General features: G+C 45.2%; 1 long non-coding RNA gene across 1 annotated transcript in view; it reads right to left on the reverse strand.

Annotated features, from left to right (window-relative positions):
* Positions 1-21,462, reverse strand: part of LOC137374271 (uncharacterized) — a 99,956-nt gene extending 78,494 nt beyond the window's left edge. The window contains exons 1-2 of the long non-coding RNA XR_010975776.1: positions 21,200-21,462; positions 5,462-5,547 (exon numbers count right to left, since the gene is read on the reverse strand). This is a non-coding gene — a long non-coding RNA (uncharacterized lncRNA). The remainder of the gene's footprint in view (positions 1-5,461; positions 5,548-21,199) is intronic.
* Between the last annotated feature and the right edge of the window lie 595 nt (positions 21,463-22,057).

The following is a 22,057-nucleotide window of genomic DNA, read 5'->3' on the forward strand; positions in this document are numbered from 1 at the left end:
GCCCAACAAAATTCACTGAACAGGATTTAGCAACACATCAATCTCTAAATTTGATTTACCAATGAACATCAATTAATCTCCTTCCCATAAACTCCCATTGCATGGAATTCCAATCGATCAACCCCATTCCCAATCACTCATAAGAACATAGAACATATAAGAAATAGGAGCTGGAGTAGGCCATTCAGCCCCTCGAGACTGCTCTGCCATTCACTAAGATCATGCCTGCTCTTCTACCTCAACTCGACCTTCCCACACTATCTACATATGTATTAATTCCCTCAGTGCCCAAAAATCTATTGACCTCTGTGTTGAATATACTCAACGACTGAGCATTCGCAGCTCTCTGGGATAGAGAATTCCAATGATTCATAGCCCTTTATGAAGAAATTTCTCCTCACCTCAATCCATATTGCCACCATCTTATTTTGAGACTGTGACCCCAAGTTCTAGATTCCCCAGCCAGGGGAAATAGTTTCTCAGCATCTACCCTGTCAATCCCCTTAAGGATTTTATATGTTTCAATTAGAACACCTCTCATCCTTCTAGACTCCAGCAAATATCGCCCTAGTCCTCTCAATCTCTTCTCATAAGACAATTCCCTCATCCCAGGAATCAGTCTAGTGAACCTTCATTGTACTCTCTCCAGGGCAAGTCTGTCATTCCTTAGGTAAGGAGATCAAAATTGCACACAGTACTCCAGGTATGGCCTCACCAATGCCCTGTATAATTGTAATATGACCTCTTTACTCTTATACTCCAATTCCTTCATATCAACAGCTAACATACCATTTCCTTTCCTAATTGCTTGCTGTACCTGCATGTTAACTTTCTGTGATTCATTTACAAGGACACCCAGGTCCCTCTGAATGCAGACATTTCCCAGTCTCTCACCATTCAAAAAATATTCTGATATTTTAATTTTACTACCAAAGTAGGTAATTTCATAATTTATCACCTTGTATTTCATTTGCCATGTTCTTGTCCACATACCCAACCTACAGCTTCTTTGCATCCTCCTCACCGCTTACTTTCCCACCTAACTATGTATACTATGTATCGTTAGCAAATTGGATACGTTACACTCAGTTCCCTCATCTAAGTCATTAACAGAGATTGCAAATAGCTGAGGCCCAAGTACCAATCCTTGTAGTATCCCACAGCCTGCCATTTATTCCTACTCTCTGTTTTCTGTCCATTAACCAATCCTCAATTCATGCTAATATAATACCTATAATCCCATGAATCTTAATATTGTGTAATAATCTCTTGTGTGGCACCTTATCAAATGCTTTTTGAAAATCCAAATATACTACATCCACTGGTTCCCCTTTATCCTTTTCACTAGTTACATGCTTAAAACTCTTAACAGATTTGTCAAACACAATTTCCCTTTCATAATTCTGTGTCAACTCTGCTTAATCATATGATGATTTTCTAACTGGCCCGTTACCACATCCCTAGTAATAGATTCTAGCATTCTATCTGCTACTGATGGTAGACTAACTGGTCTCTAGTTCGCCATTTTCCCTCTTCTTCATTTCTTAAATATTAGGGTTAAGTTTGCTACCTTTCAATCCTTGGGAATTGTTCTAGAGTCTAAGGAATTCTGGAAAATCAAAACCAATGCATCTACAGAGCTGAATTTTGTGCTGACAGCGGGGCTCCCAGCACGAGGCTGAAAAGGCAGGAGGAACCACGCCTTTGGCATTTGGAGCTTCCACTCCACCCCTGCCATGATTCTACAGTGCCAGGCCAATTAATAGCATGGTGATGGGATCCCTGCCCCTTTAAAGATGGAGATCTCACCTCCAAGAGCTGCCAGCCAATCACAGGGCTGTCAGCTCAGTCGTAATGTTAATGTCACTGGAAATGGTGGCCACTGCCGGTACTGCAGAGGCCTTGGACCAAGGCCCAGCGCTGGAGACCTGGACCTCAGGTTAAGTGAGGCAGGGCCGTCGGGGCCAGTCCAACAGGCCGCAGTGATGGAGGGGGGAGGGTGGGAGTTTGATGCAAGGGGAGAGGAGTCCATGGAGATGGTTTGTTTGATGACAGGGCCCTCCATGGGCCACAGATTGCCCACAGAGGTGGGCCCCCTCTGAAGCCTACAGGGAGGTTGCCTTGTTTTACTGGGTGACCTCCCTGTGTGGTGAATGCCCCACTCATCGCCCCACCACCGCACCGCCCCCACCACCGCCCCCCACCCCCCGCCACTAGCTTAATGCCAGCATCAGGGCAAAGAGTGTCAGCATCAGGGGGAAGAGGCTCTTAAGTCACTATTAATAGGCCTGTTAAGGGCCTCAAGTGGCCTCTGAGTGGGAAGGCTGTCTTTGTCCTATCCTGCCGCCTCCCCGTTGCAATTCTATGGGCCCACCCGCCTTCAAACCTGTCTCGGGGGGGCCCATAAAATTCAGCCCTCTGTCATTGCAGTCACCTCTTTTAAAACTCTAGTACTCAGGTCTAGGGGATTTGTCGCCACTTATTCCCATTCATTTCATCAGTTTTCTTTTATTAATCTCTTCCTATTTACATATTTATAGAAGCATTTACAATCTCTTTTTATATCTCTTGCTAGTAAACTCTCATATTCTCTTTTCTTATCAATTTCTTGGTTCTCCTTTCCTGAATTCTAAAATTGTCCTGATCTTCAGGCTTATTACTCTTTTTGGCAACATTATAAGCCTCTTCTTTTGATCTAATAATATCTTTAATTCCTCCTGTTAGCCAGGGTTGGACCACTTTTACTGTGGGTTTTTATGTTTTAAAGGGCAAATTATGCATTACTTCTTTAAATGCTAGCCATTGCTTATCTGCCATAATATCTTTTAATGTAGTTTCCTAATCTGCCTTGGCCAACTCGTCCCTTATACGAGTTTAAGACACCAGTTTTGAACTTAACTAAATCACTTGCAAGCTCAATATAAAATTCTATCATATTATGGTCACTCTTCTTGAGACCCCTTTACTATAAAGTTATTAAGGAACCCTTTCTCTTTGCATAATACTAGATCTAAGATAGCCTGTTTCCTAGTTGGTTCCTCAGCCTGCTGATCTAGAAAATTATCACTTACATTTCATGAGCTCATCATCCATACTATTGCTGCAAATTTGATTTTCCCAGTCTATATGAAGATTAAAATCCCCTGTGATTACTATATTACCCTTGTTACATGCACCTCTAAGCTCCTAATTTATTCTCTGCCCTACACTAAACTACTGTTAGGGGGCCTATAAACAAATCCCATCAATGTTTTCTGCACCTTGCTGTTTCTGAGTTCCATCCAAACTGATTCTATTGCTTAATTTTCAGAGCTAAGATACTTTTTCTCTACTGTCTTTATCCCATCTTTCATTATCATGGATACCCCTCCTCCTTTTCCTTTTTGCCTATCTCTTCTAAAAGTTAAGTATCCTGGAATATTTAGTTCCCGACCTTGGTCAGTTTGCAACCAGGTATCCGTAATGTATAGTCTCCCATTGTATAAAATTCTAATGGATCAATCCCCCTTCCCATTCACTCCAATAGTTTACAGTTCTAATGAGCCAAATGCTCTCCCCATTCACTCCTATTGTATACAAATTCAATGGACCAAACCTCCTCCCATTCACTCCCATTGTATATAATCCAATGGACCAAACCCCTTCTCATTCACTCCCATTGTATACAATTCCAATGGATCAAACCCCTTCCTATTCAATCCAATTGTATAAAATTCTAATGGACCAACTCCCTTCCCATTCACTCCACTGTATAAAATTCTAATGGATAACACCCATGTTCCATTCACTCACTCTTTCTAGAACTCCAATAGTCCAAACGCACTTCACAGTCACCCCAATTGTATAAAATCCTAGTAAATCTAACCCTTTTCCATTAACTCCATTGTATAGGATTTCAACAGGACAGTTCCTATATCATTCACACCCACCACATAAAATTCACACAGATTAAATCACTTCACATTCACTGTCTTTGTATAGTATTACAATGGACCAAATCCATTTCCATTCATTGCCAGAACAATAGACCCAATTCAAGTATTACTTTCCATCGTGGATTGTGCATCGGGATGTTTGAATTTTAATAAGAGCTCTCTTACAAATCAAAATTTACAGAGGTAGTTATTAGAAATTGAGGCTCATGAGTTACTTATTGGAACACAGGCTGGGAGGAAAGTTGAATATAATAATCCTTTTCAGCAAAGTTTGAAAAACAATTCTAATTGGTGCATTATCAGGTTATTAGACTACACCCAATCATTATTTACCTGATTGAACTTGTTTCCAAATGAAAGTTAATCCACCGCCTGCTTCATTTGTGGCTTTTGGTCTTGACTTGGGCAGGCTACACCAGAATATAAAACTGGCATGCAGCACAATTTACAGACACTTAGCTATATTGTACTCGGGATAGCCGAGGAGCCACTGTTAATTTTGCCATGACAACATTGTTCAATCATCTCTATTTGAACCTGTTACTCAACTGCAATCTTTCTGATCTCTATGGTCAATGTTCCTCTGAAGCTTGCTTCTTCTAAGCTGATAATACCCTACCATACACATCTATCCTCCTCCCTACGCCTGCACTATGTTGAAATCAAGGCTGAACACGCCGTCTCCTGCGTTGATTCATTCCAAGCAACACTTCAAAGTGCAAGACTCCTTCCCTCCTTCCCTCTTTCCTTTATCTTACAATCAGAAAACAATTGGAACTTGAGTCTGACATCACCTCACCACAACTTCCTCTCTTGCCTCATCTTCTCTCCTCGTGTTCTCTCGGTGACCTCTTCCAATTATTTGCCTTGGCCCTTCATCAAGGTTTCCCAATACCAAGTAAAAAGTGTAGAGATGCAACACATAGTTTATCTTTTCTCTCTCATTTTGTAAGATATTCTCACAGCTCCTCCATTCCTTTTGTGTTACGCATCGGGCTTTGATGACAAAGGTACACATAAAACCATTTTACAAGACCCCAGTACGCATTCCCGGCCAACCTGACCACTCAAATAGTGCACAAAAGAAGGCTGAGGCAGAGTCCTTTTTATGTCCGTTCCTCGGGAGATTTGCCTGGGCTTACCGCCTCCTCCAAATGAGATCATGAACTTTGTGTGTGGTACGGTTTGCTGCCAAGTGCGAATCAGATGCAGGTGGGGGGGGGGGCACAGAATAGGATGACGGTAGTACCGAGAGTGAGATCATAGTTTGAGTTCTCAAGTTTAATTTGCCTGTGATAAAAATTGATTGAGAAACCTTAATGAATTATGTCCCCGCATTTGAGCAAAAACAGCAAAAACAAAATCAAACTTTTGCCCAGTTTTCAGCCTAGAAAGTTCCAGAGACATGGCTCGAAAATCAGACAGATGGCAGCCTCAACCTCAAGCTAGTTTTCTCCTTTTTGTGTTTATTTCTTGCAAAGTGCCTTAAGTCCTTCATCGCCCGTGGGATGAGATGGAAAACATACCTTTTATCTTGCAGTCCGGGCCCCTCCAGTAGAACCTTTTGTTTCCCACTGGCTTTTACACGTCTTCTCAGAAAGTCTTTTACTTCCTGTAAGCAAAACAGTTTCTTTAAAGTTCTAAAAGACAATGCCCCGAGCAGCAATGGGTTGGTGAGTGGGAACACAATGTGCCACTGAGATGATTTGTTACTCTGGATGCCAATGGTGAGCACTCACACCACTAAGGGGGCAACTTGAGCAGCCAACTTCCAGAGAGATCCTTACCCTGCTCCTTTCTGCTCTGGTGAAAGGCAAAAGAACTGTCTATCTGCACCCCCACCCCCCACTCCACCCTTACCTTTCTAAGGAGGTAGGGAACGCACATTCAAGCTACTCAAAAAATGTATCTGGACTTAAATTTCTGGTGAACCAATGTTTGATCATCAGCCTGAAGACCTCGGGGATATCAATAACCACCGGTATTGCCAATTGTACTGCTTCCACTACCTGGAGGCTAGGAGGCAGGAACCCCCTAGTTTTGAGAGTTATCACCCTATCCCTTCTCCTCCCACTAACGCCCATTTCCCCTCCCACCACCTCTACAGCACTAGCCTCGTAAAGAGGGTAGGCAGAGGCTTCAGTCCTTACAGAAATGTGGGCTCCCTTATGAATGGCCCATCCAGTCCCAATCTATCTGGCACAATCTCACCAGAGTGTTGGTGGGAATGCGCACAAGGGTCCACTGGGGTTTCCAACCCCAGTTCTATTGTAGTTAAGAAGAAACAAAGCAGATCATCCATGATCTAACCGAATGGTGGAGCAGGCTCGAGGGGCTGAATGGCCTCCTCCTTTTCCTAGCTTCCTAAAAATTAAAGGATATGAAGCTAGCGATGGGCCGGGTCACAGGTTAAGTTGCATACTGTTTATATTGCATCAGTTTCCAGGATTTTCACCAGTGGTTTAGTATTTCTATTCCACAATGGTAGTGGAAGGTCTTGCCTATATATAAAAATTGGCTGCTATTCTGTCTAATCAAGCCCAATGGCTTATTGGGACTGAGTTAGTCCAAGTCTGTTTTATTACATGGGATTTCAGAGATGTTTACCACGCAGTATTTTGGGAATTGTATTCTGAAACTCTGAAACATTGTTCCATCAATACTCAAAATCTCTGGCCTTAGTCGATGGTACGATCTTTAACAAGGGATTTGACAGTCATACGCGTTTTATAAAGGTTCTGAGGGTTTTGATTGAGTAGATAGGGAGAAACTGTTTCCACTGGTAGGTGGAGTGGGGCACAGATTTAAAATAATTGGCACAAGAACCAGAGGGGAGATCGGGATAATTTTTTTACGCAACCAGTTGTTTATGGTCTGGAATGCACTGTTTGAAAGGGTGGGGGAAGGGGATTCAGTAGTAACTTTCAAAAGGAAATTGGATAGTTACTTAAAAAGGAAACATTTTCAGGGCTATGGGAAGGAGTAGGGGGCAGTGGGATTCACTGGATAATTCCTTTAAAGAGCCGGCACAAGCACGATAGGCTGAATGGCCTCCTTCTGTGCCCTAAGACTCATCAAGAACGAGACCAAAATATAAACAAAAGGACTGCTCTCCTCACAAGCAGGGCTGTGTGCCATAGAATCCTGTTGCTGAAGACAATTTAAGATTAGAGCGCCAGCCGAGGGTCATGCAAGGATAAGGTTGCTGGCTGAGTTCCTGGAAGCACAAGGGCTTCTTGTCAAATGCTCTGCACACGGGCCAAAAAGCAAAATAACATCTTGATGAATCTTTCTCCAATGTGCGTTGCATTGATAATCTTTTCTCCTAATTTTTTTTTGATCCCCTGGTTATTATCCTGCACACCTGGAATTTCCTGTTGGCAAGTAGGGCACAAAGAACCTCCACCAGTGATATTATGCTAATTAAAGTGGCAAACCTAACACGTATTCCTTATAAAATCTTGGCTCAGTGGTAACACTCTTGCCTCTGAATTAGAAGGTCATTGATCCAAGCATCACTTCAGGGACTTGAGCATAGAATCCAGGCTGACGCTCCAGTGCAGTACTGAGGGAGTCCTGCACTGTCGGAGGTGCCAGCTTTTGAATGAGACTTTAAATTGAAGCCCCGTCTGCCCTCTCAGATTGGACACAAAAGATCCCGGGTCAGTATATAGAAGAAGGGCAGGGGAGTTCTCCCCACTGTCTTGGCCAATATTTATTCCTCAACTAACACCTAAAACAAATTATCTGGTCATCGTTGCATTGCTGTTTGAGGAAGCTGACTGTGCACAAATTGGTTTCTGCATTTCCTACACTGCAGTCAAAAAGAACTTCATTGACTGTAAAACGCTTTGGGCTGTCCTGAAGATGTGAAAGGCATGGTATCACTGTGTTCTTCCTTCATTGCTCATTTACCTAATTCTTACTCACTCTAACTCTGGAGCTGTCCTGCACGATGGGCCTTGTTGATAAGAATATGAAAGAGTCACACTGCAGGAAACTGAGAGTGTACTGGGAACCACAAACTGCAGCTGCTGAAGGAATTGTTCCTGTCACTCAGCGCAAATAGGCTGCTTATCTTACCGAGCACAAAAGCCAGATGTAAAGGTACGACAACAACTGACCTTCTCATTCAGGGGCCCCCATATATGGTTGTTTATGACAGTTTTTGAGCAGGGGATGTGGAAGAGGTGGCAACATTACAATGATAAATGATTATAAAATCTGTTTCCCTTGATAATTAGTTGGTAAATTATTGCCTAGGTATAGGCAATGCGTCAGGTTATTGCGAAGCAAGTGTCGCTTGATGGCACTGTTGATGACATCTATGAGCTGCACTCATCCAGGCAAGTGGAGAGTATTCCATCACACTCCTGACTTGTGCCTTGCAGATGGTGGACAGGCTTTGTTGAGTCAGGAGATGAGTTACTCACCGCAGGATTCCTAGCCTCTGACCTGCTCTTGTAGCCACGGTATTTATATGGCTACTCTAGTTCAGTTTCTGGTCAATGGTAGCCCTTAGGATGTTGATAGTGGGGGATTCAGCGATGGTAATGCCATTGAAAGTCAAGGGGAGATGGTTAGATTCTCTCTTGTTGCAGATGGTCATTGCCTGGCACTTGTGTGGCGCAAATGTCACTTGCAACTTATCAGCCCAAGCCTGGATATTGTCCAGGTCTTGCTGCATTTCTACACGGACTGCTTCAGTATCTGAGGAGTCACAAATGGTGCTGAACATTGTGCAATCATCAGCGAATATCCCCACTTCTGACCTTATGATTGAAGGAAGGTCATTGATGAAGCAGCTGAAGATGGTTGGGCCTATGACACTACCCTGAGGAACGCCTGCAGTGATGTCCTGGAGCTCAGATGATTGACCTCCAACAACCACAGGGCGGCACAGTGGCGCAGTGGTTAGCACCGCAGCCTCACAGCTCCAGCGACCCGGGTTCAATTCTGGGTACTGCCTGTGTGGAGTTTGCAAGTTCTCCCTGTGTCTGCGTGGGTTTTCTCCGGGTGCTCCGGTTTCCTCCCATAAGCCAAAAGACTTGCAGGTTGGTAGGTAAATTGGCCATTATAAATTGCCACTAGTATAGGTAGGTGGTAGGGAAATGTAGGGACAGGTGGGGATGTGGTAGGAATATAGGATTAGTATAAATGGGTGGTTGATGGTCGGCACAGACTCGGTGGGCCAAAGGGCCTGTTCCAGTGCTGTATCTCTAAACTAAACCACAACCATCTTTCCTGGCGCTAGGTATGACTCCAGCCAGCAGAGGGTTTTCCCCCTGATTCTCATTGACCATAGTTTTGCTCGGGCTCCTTGATGCAATACTCGGTCAAATGCTGCCTTGATGTCAAGAGCAGTCACTCTCACCTCACCTCTTGAATTTAGCTCTTTTGTCCATGTTTGAACCAAGGCTGTAACGAGGTCAGGAGCTGAGTGGCCATGGCGGACCCCAAACTGAGCGTCACTGATCAGGTTATTGCGAAGCAAGTGTCGCTTGATGGCACTGTTTATGACATCTTCCATCACTTTACTGATGATTGAGAGTAGGCTGATGGGGTGGTAATTGGCCGGGTTGGACTTGTCCTGCTTTTTGTGTACAGGACATACCTGGGCAACTTTCCACATTGCAGGGTAGATTCCAGTGTTGTAGCTGTACTGGAACAGCTTGGCTAGGGGTGCCGAAAGGTCTGGAGCACAGGTCTTCAGTACTATTGCCGGAATATTGTCAGGGCCCATAGCCTTTGCAGTATCCAGTGCGTTCAGTCTTGATATCACGTCTTGATAATCGAATTAGCTGAAGTCTGGCATCTGTGATGCTGGGGACTTCAGGAGGAGGCCGAGATGGATCATCAACTCGGCACTTCTGGCTGAAGATTGCTGCAAATGCTTCAGCCTTATCTTTCGCACTGATGTGCTGGGCTCCCCCATCATTGAGGATAGGGATATTTGTGGAGCCATCTCCTCCAGTTAGTTGTTTAATTGTCCACCACCATTCACGGCTGGATGTGGCAGGACTGCAGAGCTTAGATCTAATCCGTTGGTTAAGGGATCGCTTAGCTATGTCTATTGCATGCTGCTTACGCAGTTTGGCATGCAGATAATTCTGTGTTGTAGCTTCACCAGGTTGACACCTCATTTTGAGGTATGCCTGGTGCTGCTCCTGGCATGCCCTCCTGCACTCTTCATTGAACCAGGGTTGGTCTCCTGGCTTGACGGTAATGGTAGAGTGGGGGATATGCCGGGCCGTGAGGTTACAGTTTGTGGTTGAGTACAATTCTGCTGTTGCTGATGACCCACAGCGCCTCATGGATGCCCAGTTTTGCATTGCTAGATCTGTTCGAAATCTATCCCATTTAGCACGGTGGTAGTGCCACACAACATGATGGAGGGTATCCTCAATGTGAAGGCGGGTCTTTGTCTCCACAACAACTGTGCAGTGGTCACTCCTACCAATACAGTCATGGACAGATGCATCTGCGGCAGGCACATTGGTGAGGACGAGGTCAAGTTTGTTTTCCCCTCTTGTTGGTTCCCTCACCACCTGCCGCAGACCCAGTCTAGCAGATATGTCCTCTAGGACTCGGCCAGCTCGATCAGTAGTGGTGTACCGAGCCACTCTTGGTGATGGACATTGAAGTCCCCCACCCAGATTACATTCTGTGCCCTCAACACCCTCAGTGCTTCCTCCAAGTGCTGTTGAACATGGAGGAGTACTGACTCATCAGCTGAGGGAGGGCAGTAGGTGGTAATCAGCAGGAGGTTTCCTTGTCCATGTTTGATCTGATGCCATGAGACTTCATGGGGTCCAGAGTCGATGTTGAGGACTCCCAGGGCAACTCCCTCCCTACTGTATACCACCGTGCCGCGCCACCTCTGGTGGGTCTGTCCTGCCGGTGGGACAGGACATACCCAGGGATGGTGATGGCAGTGTCTGGGACATTGTCAGGTATGATTCTGTGAGTATGATTATGTCAGGCTGTTGCTTGACTAGTCTGTGGGACAGCTCTCCCAACTTTGGCACAAGCCCCCAGATGTTAGTAAGGAGGACTTTGCAGGGTCGACAGGGCTGGGTTTGCCGTTGTTGTTTCCGGTGCCTAGGTCCGGTGCCGGGTGGTCCGTCCGGTTTCATTCCTTTTTATTGACTTTGTAGCGGTTAGGTACAACTGAGTGGCTTGCTAGGCCATTTCAGAGGGCATGTAATAGTCAACCACATTGCTGTGGGTCACATGTAGGCCAGACCAGGTAAGAACAGCAGATTTCCTTCCCTAAAGGACATTAGTGAACCAGATGGGTTTTTACAACAATCAACAATGGTTTCATGGCCATCATTAGACTAGCTTTTAATTCCAGATTTATTAATTGAATTCAAATTCCACCTTCTGCTGTGGTGGGATTTGAACCCATGTCTCCAGAGCAATACCCTGGGTCTCTGGGTTACTAGTCCAGTGACAATACCACTACGCCACCACCTCCCCTAACCAGAAGGAAGATATTTAAGGTAAGGGACAGGAGGTTTAGAGGGGATTTGAGGGAAAAAAATTTCACCCAGAGGGTATTTGGAATCTGGAACACACATCCTGAAGGGGTGATAGAGGCAGGAACCCTTATAACATTTAAGAAGCATTTAGATGAGCACTTGAAACACCATAGAATACAAGGCTACGGACCAAGTGCTGGAAAGTGGGATTAGAATAGATTGTTGCTTGATGGCCTGCACAGATACGATGGGCTGAAGGAGCTGTTTCTGTGCTGTTTACCTCTATGAATTTATGACACTATGACCACCACCTTCTCAAGGGCAACGAGGGATGGCAATAAATGCTGGCCTAGCCAACGACGCCCACATCCCATGAACTAATTTTTAAAAATCTTGCAAGACGTTCTGTTCACCCATCACTCTCTGTGCTCACTAATCTCCATTTGCTCCTGGGCCGACAATGCCTCAGTCTCAAAATTCTCATCCATGTTTCTTAAATAACTCCATGGCCTCGCCCCTATCTCTGCAACCTCCTCCAGCCTGACAATCCTCCGACATCTCTGCACTCCTCCAATTCAGGCCTTTTGAGTATCCCTGATTTTCATCACTTCACTATCAGTGCCATGCCTTCAGCTGTCTTGGCCCTAAGCTCTGGAATTCCCTCCCTAAACCTCTCTGCCTCTCTACCTCTCTCACCTTCTTTAAGAAGCTCCTTAAAACCTATCTCTTTGATAAAGATTTTAGTAATATAATGTCTTTATATATGACTCAATAATGGGACATTCTGTATGATAACTCTACGGTGAAATGACTTGGGGCATCTTATTATGTTAAAGGCACTATATAAATGCATGTTGTTGTTCTAGTTTAATGTCATGCCAGTGTTAGGTTCACTGTTTTTCAGACTGGGGGTGGTGGGGACACTACAATTAGGGGGAAATCAAAAATGAAGGGGCATAATCTTAAAATTAGAGCTCGGACAACCTGGAGTGAAATCAGTGAACATTTTTTCACAGGAAGGGTAGTGGAAATCTGGAACTCTCTCCCCCAAAGTGCTGTGGATGCGAGGGGAGAATTGAAGCTTTGAAGACTGAGATATTTTTGTTCGGTCAGGGCATCAAAGGGTATGGAGCTGAAGAAGGTCGATGAGTTTGAAGTACTGATCAACCATAGTCTAATTGAATTGTGGTACAGGTTTGAGGGTCTGAATGAAGTGCTCATGCTCCTAATGCTCTTACAATTGACTTCAGTGTTGCTGTCCTGGGGAATGGGGGAATATCAGCCAGGCTTAGTGAACAAACAAAGAACAAAGAACAGTACAGCACAGGAACAGGCCATTCGGCCCTCCAAGCCTGCGCCGATCTTGATGCCTGCCTAAACTAACACCTTCTGCACTTCCGGGGCCCATATCCCTCTATTCCCTTCCTATTCATATATTTGGCAAGATGTCTGTTTAACATCACTATCGTATCTGCTTCCACCACCTCCCCTGGCAGCAAATTCCAAGCACTCACCACCCTCTGTGTAAAACACCTGCCTCGCACATCCCCTCTAAACTTTGCCCCTCGCACCTTAAACCTATGTCCCCTAGTAACTGACTCTTCCACCCTGGGAAAAAGCTTCTGACTATCCACTCTGTCCATGCCGCTCATAACTTTGTAAACCTTTATCGTGTCGCCCCTCCACCTCCGTCGTTCCAGTGAAAACATTCCGAGTTTTTCCAACCTCTCCTCATAGCTAATGCCCTCCAGACCCGGCAACATCCTGGTAAACCTCCTCTGTACCCTCTCCAAAGCCTCCACGTCCTTCTGGTAGTGTGGCGACCAGAATTGCACGCAATATTCTAAGTGTGGCCTAAGGTTCTGTACAGCTGCAACATGACTTGCCAATTTTTATACTCTATGCCCCGACCGATGAAGGCAAGCATGCCGTATGCCTTCTTGACTACCTTATCCACCTGCGTTGCCACTTTCAGTGACCTGTGGACCTGTACCCCCAGATCTCTCTGCCTGTCAATACTCCTAAGGGTTCTGCCATTTACTGTATACCTCCCACCTGCATTAGACCTTCCAAAATGCATTACTTCACATTTGTCCAGATTAAACTCCATCTGCCATTTCTCCGCCCAAGTCTCCAACCGATCTATATCCTGCTGTATCCTCTGACAATCCTCATCATTCTCCGCAACTCCACCAACCTGTGTCGTCCGCAAACTTACTAATCAGACCAGCTACATTTTCCTCCAAATCATTTATATATACTACAAACAGCAAAGGTCCCAGCACTGATCCCTGCGGAACACCACTAGTCACATCCCTCCATTCAGAAAAACACCCATCCACTGTTACCCTCTGTCTTCTGTGACCAAGCCAGTTCTGTATCCATCTTGCCAGCTCACCTCTGATCCCGTGTGACTTCACCTTTTGCACCAGTCTGCCATGCGGGACCTTGTCAAAGGCTTTACTAAAGTCCATATAGACAACATCCACCGCCCTTCCCTCATCAATCATCTTCTTCACTTCCTCAAAAAACACAATCAAATTAGTAAGACACGACCTCCCCTTCACAAAACCATGCTGTCTCTCGCTAATAAGTTCATTGTTCTGAATCATTGCACTCGGATCCATATTGAAAGGTGTTGTGTCTGAACATGGGGACCAAATGACACAAAACTAGGTGGGAATGTATGTTGTGAGGAAGATGTAAAACGGCTTCAAGGGGATTAGGACAGACTTAGTGAGTGGGCAAGAACGTGGCAGATGGAATATAATGTGGGAAAATGTGAGGTTATCCACTTTGCTGGGAGGAACAGATGTGAAGAGTATTTCTTAAAAAATAAGAGATTAGAAAGTGTAGATGTCTCAAGGGACTTGGGTTTCCTTGTCAATAAGTCACTGAAAGTTAACATGCAGTTGCAACAAGCAATTAGGAAGGCTAATGATATGTTAGCCTTTATCACAAGAGGATTTGAGTACAGGAGTAGTAAAGTCTTACTTCAATTGTACAGCACTTGGTTAGACCGCACTTGGAGTACTGTGTGCAATTTTGGTCCCCTCACCTTAGGAAGGATATTATTGCCATAGAGGGAGTGCAACAAAGGTTCACCAGACTTGTTCCCGGGTTTGCGGGACTGTCTCATGAAGAGAGATTGGGGAAACTGGGCCTGTATTCTCTAGAGTTTTGAAGAATGAGAGGTGATCTCATTGAAACCTAAAAAATACTTAAAGGGATAGACAGGGTAGATGCAGGTAAGATGTTTCCCATGGTTGGTGAGTCTAGAACCAGGGGATACAATTTCAAAATAAGGGGGAAGCCAATTAAGACAGAGATGAGGAGAAATTTCTTTACTCAGAGGGTTGTGAATCTTTGGAATTCTCTACCCCCGGGGACTGTGGAAGTTCAGTCATTGAGTATGTTTAAAGCAGAGATTGACAGATTTCTAAATACCAATGGCATAAGGGGATATGAGGATAGTGTGGGGAAAAGGCATTGAAGTGGATGATCAGCCATGACTGTATTGAATGGTGGAGCAGGCTCGATGGGCTGAATGGCCTACTCCTGCTCCAATGCTCCTATGTCCTATGAACATCAGGTCATGCTGGTCCTTAAGATTGAATGGCCAATACTTATTTTCAAAGGTCACCAAGGTCAGATGCTAGAGGGAGCCCACACCCATGGAACTGAAGCCAAGGACAGTTTGAAGAGGAGAGAGTTGAAGACTAAAAGATGTGCAATATATCATTTAGAGGGGCCACTATAAACTAACTGCTGATCAGTTAACTTTAAAGAGTCTTTGCTTAAGCGACGAATACAAAAGAAGGGAGGTCATACTTCAGTTATACAGGGCATTGGTGAAACTACATCTGGAGTACTGTGTGCAGTATTGTCTCCTTATTTAAAGAAGGATGCAAATGCATTGAAAGCTGTTCAGAGAAGGTTTACTAGACCAATACCTGGAATGGGTGTGTTATCTTATGAGGAAAGGTTGGACAGGCTAGGCTTATATCAGCTGAAATTTAGAAGAGTAAGAGGCGACTTGATTGAAACATGTAAGATCCTGAGGGACCTTGACAGGGTGGATGTTCCCCCTTGTGGGAGAATCTAGAATTAGGGGTCACTGTTTATAAATAAAGGGTCGCCCATTTAAGACAGAGATAAGGAGAAACTTTTTCTCTCAGAGCTTCATGCGTCTTTGGAACTCTCTTCCTCAAAAGGCAGTGGAAGCAGAGTCTTTGATTATTTTTAAGGCAGAGGTAGATAGATTCTTGATAAACAAGGGGGTGAAAGGGTATTGTGGGTAGGCAGGAATGTGGATTTGAGATTACAAACAGATCAGCCATGATCTTATTGAATGGCAGAGCAGGCTCGAGGGGCCAAGTGGTCTACTCCTGCTCCTAGATCATATATTCGTATGTTCAAAGACTGTACCCTAAAGTTCTGCTTCTCAATAAGTTGCCTACTATTAAATATCGCACATACAGTACTGTGCATAGTTCTGCTCACTATATTATAGAAATATAAGCATTGGAGAAGGTGCATAAAAAAATGTCAAAGAATGATTCCAGAACTTCGAAATTATACCTATCAGGAAACATTGAATAGGCTGGGCTCTCTTTAGAAAGGGGAAGACTGAGAGGTGACCTGATAGACGTCTTTAAGATTATGAAAAGGTTTGATAGGGTAGATGTAGAGAAAATTGTGGGGGAGTCAAAAACTAGAGCCAAAAATATAAGACAGTCACTAATAAATCCAATAAGGAGCTCAGGAGGAACTTCTTTACCCAGAGTTGTTAGAATGTGGAACTTGCCACCACAAGAATTAGTTGAGGCGAATAACATTGACACATTTAAGATGAAGCTAGATAAGGATATAACGGAGATGGGAATAAAAGGATATGCTAAGCAGGTTAGATGAAGAGGGGTGGAAGGAGGGTCATGTGGAGCAGAAACACCAGCATGGACCAGTTGGACTAAATGGCCTGTTTCTGCACTGTAGACTTGATGTAATTCTATTTTGGCTCCACATTCCCAGTTTGTGCCGATGTAACTCAATACCGAAGAACCTAAGCTCATGGGCAAGGCAGCCCCCAGTCCACCACTCTCATGCCAGTTATGCCAGCTTTAGCCAGCAAACTTAATCATCTCACTAACTCTACTGAGAATACCTCGACTCCGGTGCTCAGTAACTTCACCAAATCAGAGCCGTCCTGCTCCGGGCCATTTCCTCTCTCTCTCTCCAGCTGGTTCTAAACCAAACAACGGAGCGCAGATTCAAAGGCCAAGCTACACTGCCACACCAGCCATGAAGACCCATTTCATTACCTTGTGTTTTATCATTGCTCCTCCAACTTGAATAGAAAGAGTGAAACACAATAGGTGGATCCTTATACACTACTGAGCCATTGAGATTAATCAGTGCAGTGTGTACCATCTACAGGACACACTCAGAACTTGCCAAGTCTTCTTCAACAGGACCTTCCAAACACACAGCCTCCAACAACTTGAAGGACAAGGGGAGCAGGTGCATGGGAACACCATCACCTCCAAGTTCCCTCCAAGCAAAGGTACTGGACTAGTAACCTAGAGGCCCAGACTAATGGACTGGAGGCATGAGTTCAAATCCCACCGCATCAGTTGGGGAATTTAAATTCAGTTAAATAAATGAATAAAAAGCTAGTCTCAGTCATGGTGACCATGAAACTACTGAATTGTCATAAAAACCCATCTGGCTCACGATTACCTTCAGAGAAGGAAATCTAACATCCTTACCCGGTCTGCCTATATGTGATTCCAGTCCCACAGCAATATGGCTGACTCCTAACTGCCCTCTAAAATGGTATAGCAAGCCACTCAGGTGGCTCAAGGGCAATTAGGGATGGGCAATAAATGCCAGCCTTGCCCATGGCTCCCACATTCTGTGAATGAATTTAAAAAGTTGGTGTGAGTTCCTGGTTATAGTTAAATAAAAGCAAAATACTGCGGATGCTGGAAATCTTGAAATAAAAACAAGAAATGCTGGAAATACTCAGCAGGTCTGGCAGCATCTGTGGAAAGAGAAGCAGAGTTAATGTTTCAGGTCAATGAACGTTTCAGACCAGGTTCTGAAGAAGGGTCACTGACCTGAAACGTTAACTCTGCTTCTCTCTCCACAGATGCTGCCAGACCTGCTGAGTATTTCCAGCATTTCTTGTTTTTATTCCTGGTTATAGTTCCCTGTCTCTGCTGGATTGTCCTCTCACACGCCAGCCTGACTTGGACATGTATTGGCAATTCCTTCATTGTTGCTGGGTCAAAATGCTGGAACCCCCTCCCTAACAGCACTGTAGAAGTGCATTCTGCACATAGGCTGCAGTGGTTCAAGAAGGCAGCTCACCACTACCTTTGCGAGGGACAACTAGAAATGGGCAGTGATGCCCAGATCCTGCGAATAAACATAAAAAAGTGTGCAGGCTCAATCCTCAGTCTGTGTTGAGTGAACTGATTTCAGCTGAGGCAGCAGTTGTGGCTTTTGCAATTGGCTTTAACAGCCTGGGTTAGGCCAAGGACAAAAATGAAGACAGTATTCCTAAACGCTAATCTTTTTTTATTCTTTCATGGGATGTGGGCATCGCTGGCAAGGCCAGCATTTTGTGCCCATCCCTAATTGCCCTTGAAACTGACTGGCTTACCAGGCCATTTCAGAGGGAAGTTAAGATCAACCACATTGCTGTGGGTCTGGAGTCACATGTCGGCCAGACCAGGTAAGGACGTCAGATTTCCTTCCCTAAAGGACATTAGTGAACCAGAAGGGTTTTTACAACAATCAATGATAGTTTCATGACATCATCACTGAGACTAGCTTTCAATTACAGATTTTTTAAATTAATTGATTGAATTTAAATTCCACGAGCTGCCATGGTGGGATTTGAACTCACGTCCCCAGGAAATTAGCCTGGACTTCTGGATATTGGCCCAGTGGCTATCCAGTAATCCAGGCTTGGAAATGTCTGTAGAATCTGCGAAAGGATGGGATCAGCTCCTCTCTCCTGACAGTGTCTATCCCTCATACATGAAGACTGGACACAGGGCTGAGGTAACAGAGAAAAGAAAGACTTGTATTTCTATAATACCTTTCACAACTTTAGGCTTCTGCAAAGCATATTTTTTTTATTCATTCATGGGATGTGGGCATTACTGGCTATGCCAGCATTTATTGCCCATCCCTAATTGCCCTTGAGAAGGTGGTGGTGAGCTGCCTTCTTGAACCGCTGCAGTCCATTTGGGGTAGGTACACCCACAGTGCTGTTAGGAAGGGAGTTCCAAGATTTTGACCCAGCGACAGTGAAGGAACGGCGATATAGTTCCAAGTCAGGATGGTGTGTGACTTGGACGGGAACTTGCAGGTGGTGATTTTCCCATGCATCTGCTGCTCTTGTCCTTCGAGGTGGTAGAGGTCGCGGGTTTGGAAGGTGCTGTCTAAGGAGCCTCGGTGCGTTGCTGTAGTGCATCTTGTAGATGGTACACACCGCTGCCACTGTGTGTCGGTGGTGGAGGGAGTGAATGTTCGTGCGTGGTGTGCCAATCAAGCAGGCTGCTTTGTCCTGGATGGTGTCGAGCTTCTTGAGTGTTGTTGGAGCTGCACCCATCCAGGCAAGTGGAGAGTATTCCATCACACTCCTGACTTGTGCCTTGTAGATGGTGGACAGGTTTTAGGGAGTCAGGAGGTGAATGACTCGCCGCAGGATTCCTAGCCTCTGACCTGCTCTTGTAGCCACGGTATTTATATGGCTACTCCAGTTCAGTTTCTGGTCAATGGTAGCCCCTAGGATGTTGATAGTGGGGAATTCAGCAATGTTAATGCCATTGAATGTCAAGGGGAGATGGTTAAATTCTCTCTTGTTGGAGATGGTCATTGCCTGGCACTTGTGTGGCGCAAATGTTACTTGCCACTTATCAGCCCAAGCCTGGATATTGTCCAGATCTTGCTGCATTTCTACATGGACTGCTTCAGTATTTGAGGAGTCGCGAATGGTGCTGAACATTATGCAATCATCAGCAAACATCCCCACTTCTGACCTTATGATTGAAGGGAAGGTCATTGATGAAGCAGCTGAAGATGGTTGGGCCTAGGACACTACCCTGAGGAACTCCTGCAGTGATGTCCTGGAGCTCAGATGATTGACCTCCAACAACCACAGCCATCTTCCTTTGCACGAGGTATGACTCCAACCAGCAGAGAGTTTTCCCCCTGATTCCCATTGACTCCAGGTTTGCTAGGGCTCTTTGATGCTATACTCGGTCAAATGCTGCATTGACGTCAAGGGCAGTTACTCTCATCTCACCAATGCAGCCAATGAAGTTCTTTCAAAGTTAGTCACTATCGTGATGTAGGAAAGGTGGCCGCCAACTTGTGCACAGCAAGCTCCCACAAACAGCAATGTAATAGTGACCAGTAATCTGTTTTCAGGTCCCAGTTGAGGGATGAACATTGGCCCAAACCTTTGAGGAGAGTTTCATTGCTCTTCTTTGTCATAGTACCATGGGATCTTTTACATCCACCTGAGAGGGACCTTGGTTTAACATCTCATCTGAAAGCTGGCACCTCTGACAGGGCAGCACTTTCTCAGCACTGCACTGGAAGTGTCAGCCTAGATTATGTACTCAAGTCTCGAGAGTCGGTTTTTGAACCCACAAATTCTGACTGAGTGGCAAGAGTGCTACCCACTGAGCCACAGCTGACACGAAGGTCTTGGATTGACGGGGGTTGGGGGGTGGGAGCAGGGGGTGTTGGGGGCCAGGGGGTGAAAATTGGAGCAGAAAGAGGAATAACAAGGAGATCCCAGCTAAGCACTGTTTTGACTGATCAGACAGGCCCTGCCTAACATGCTGTTAATACACGCATATGAACTGAATTTTAACTCAGAGCAAGTGGATGGGTTTTGAATGGGTTAATGTCGAGCAGTTTAAGTTCCTAAACTAAACTGCACTTTTTAAAAATCTGAATAGAACATTATAAAAAATGGAAGATTTACGGTTCTCGCCATTGAAGTTTCTGTAAAACTCTCCCCCGCACCCCCCGACATGGTGGCTCACTGCCAATTGAAGCAAGTAATCCCAAGTGTAAGGCAAGCAAAGGTTTCAGGTTTTTACAGCATGCTGCCTCTGTGGAGGTTGACTTTGGAAAAGTGCCACATTCGGTTGCTGGGGCCTCATCGCTGATTCTCAGTACCCTGGAGCACTGGCTGCAAATGTGGCCTGACAGACTGAATGCATGGGAGAGTACAAGGGTGAGGCACTAGGGCCCTCCGTAACAATTCTCCTTTTCCCTAATCTCAGAGTCTGAGTTTTTACAGACCCTGTTTGCTTGGGGTCGCTGAGGAGCATTGCGATGGGGTTTGGGAGGGGGTGGGGAGACATGGGTTGCTCCACCTTTGAGATGCTCCTGAGTGTGACTGTGTGAGTTGGTGAGGAGGAGAGGAATTCTGGCTGACTCTAACCCTCCACTCACCCCTCAATTTTAACAAAACTTAGCAAAAAGTTCCACACATAAAACATAGCCCGTAATTTCCCCACCAGAAACAGCTCAACTAACCGCAACGCAGATTAAAAGCAACCATTCAAATTGGCCGAGTGTTCTGGGGAGAACGAGTGTGCCAAATTAAAAAAAATAATCGCAGAATTCAAAAGTGATTTGACGGAAAAATCATGACAGATTGAGCTGCTGATAAAAATAGAAATGCTACCAACAGGGCACATTTAATTGGCTTTTCATCGGGAGCAGATGCAATATCCGTGAGCTTACCTCACTCTAGATGTCTGAAGGCTGATATACCAGAGACTTGGCCACTCTTTAAACCTATCGATAGCCCTGATCGAAAACATGGACGACCATTCCTGTTCCCCACCGTTTGATTCTCTCTTTTTAAAGTGCCGAGATCACAGATTGTACCATGTGATATATTAACATGTATTAAGGTGCCAATTTTAGGGGGGCGGGGGTGAGGTGTGGGTGGAAACCATATTAAAATGGACTAGGGCTGCCAGCAACTAAACTACAGCTGAACGTCTCCAGATCAGAATAGTCAAAGTCACTCTTCCTAAAGCACAATGAAAAAAAAAGAAAATGGACGTTCTAGAGTTGGGAGAGGAGAAGCAGGGTTTTTGTTCTTTTAAATGAGAGAGCAGGGTGCGGTCAGATCTTGGCTGTCTTCTTCCTCGCTTTCCCCCTTCCCCCCCACCCAAAATAAAAATGAAGGGGGAGGGGTCCTGGGCTACGTTACTACCTAAGCACTAGCAGAACCTGGGAAGTGAGCCAAAACAGTGACTTTCTCCGAGCCAGCTGTCAATCTATCGCTTGCCTGCAGAGCAAGACGGAACAGCGGCAAGTATTCCCTGCTGAGATCATGGCTGGAGTATCAAACCCTCCTCTCTCCCTGGACCCTTTACTCCCCAGTCCACTAACTCCCCAGTCCCTTTGCTCCCTAGACCATTGCTCCTCACAACCCTCACTCCTCAGACCCTTCGCTCCCCAGTCCCCTCACTCCTCAGTCCCTTTACTCCTCGTTCCCCAGTCTCCTTGATTCCCAGTCCCCTTGTTCCTCCATCCCCTCATTCTTCCATCCCAATGCTCCTCAGTCTCATCACTCCCCAGTCCCCTCGT

The sequence above is a fragment of the Heterodontus francisci genome, chromosome 10 (assembly GCF_036365525.1).
Source record: "Heterodontus francisci isolate sHetFra1 chromosome 10, sHetFra1.hap1, whole genome shotgun sequence".
Taxonomy (NCBI): domain Eukaryota; kingdom Metazoa; phylum Chordata; class Chondrichthyes; order Heterodontiformes; family Heterodontidae; genus Heterodontus; species Heterodontus francisci.